Source organism: Ipomoea nil, unplaced genomic scaffold (assembly GCF_001879475.1).
Source record: "Ipomoea nil cultivar Tokyo-kokei standard unplaced genomic scaffold, Asagao_1.1 scaffold0114, whole genome shotgun sequence".
Taxonomy (NCBI): domain Eukaryota; kingdom Viridiplantae; phylum Streptophyta; class Magnoliopsida; order Solanales; family Convolvulaceae; genus Ipomoea; species Ipomoea nil.
Genome location: NW_017616542.1, coordinates 1,216,008 through 1,217,079, shown reverse-complemented (window position 1 = coordinate 1,217,079; position 1,072 = coordinate 1,216,008). Strand labels below are relative to the sequence as shown.

Genomic DNA, 1,072 nt, shown 5'->3' with positions numbered 1-1,072 from the left:
AGCCCAATGGATACGGTGTTGGTCTATAAAGCCAGAGATTTTGGGTTCATCCCCAATGGAGTCGTATTGCCTAAAAACAAAATGTCATATAGGCACATAAATTCATAATCCAATACATAATTTACCTTTAAAAAAATCACAATTTGTAAACTACGAACACACAATGTTAACATATATGTAATTGATTACCTTGTTTTTCTATTCACATGTTCCATTCAAACATTGTAGTCACACAATATTTACAAATTAGAATTTGATAACCATGACAGTTGTTATGTTTTTTTTTTTTTTTTTTACTTTCGATTGAAAGTATCTTATTAAACATTAAGATTTTATAGCCCAATGGATAAGGAGCTGGTCTACAGTACTTGAGATCCTGGGTTTGAGCCCCAGTTTCATAATTTAGGACATAAATTACGTAAGATATTGAACTATCGTCAAATTTAAAATTCAAAATTTCATCGTTTAACTTTTAAATTCATAAAAATGATTGAGAATAACAAATTATTCTATGGATTCGGGTATACATTGCAGGTCGGATCCGCACCCAAATGTTCAGAATTTACATATTAAATATTTACAATTTACCTTTTTAAAATTCACAATTTGTAAACTACGAACACACAATGTTAACGTATATGCAATTGATTATCTTGTTTTGTATTCACAAGTTCCTTTGAAATGTTGTAGATTTGTAGTCACATAATATTAACAAATTAGGATTTGATAACCAAGACAGTTGTTATGCTTTTTTACTTTCGCTTGAAAGTGTTTTGTTTAACATCAAGACTCCATGGCCCAATGGACAAGGTGCTGGTCTATGAAACCAGAGATTTTGGGTTCAATCCCCATTGTAGTCGTATTGTCTTAAAACCAAAATATCTTATATAGACATATAATTTTATAATCCAATACATAACTTAAAATCAAAACTGTGTCATTTAGGACAAATAGACTCGGTCTTCCAAATGTTAACAAATATGATTGAGAATGGGAAATTATTCTACGGATTCAGGTTTAAACTGCAAGGTGGATCGGCGTCCAAATTCAAACAAAATTTACCTTTAAAAAA

At 30.2% G+C, this 1,072-nt stretch overlaps 1 non-coding gene across 1 annotated transcript; it reads left to right on the top strand.

The window, feature by feature from the left end:
* Positions 1 to 787: 787 nt before the first annotated feature.
* TRNAH-AUG lies at positions 788 to 860 on the top strand. The gene has a single exon. It is a non-coding gene; the product is annotated as a tRNA-His (tRNA).
* The last annotated feature ends 212 nt before the right edge of the window (positions 861 to 1,072 follow it).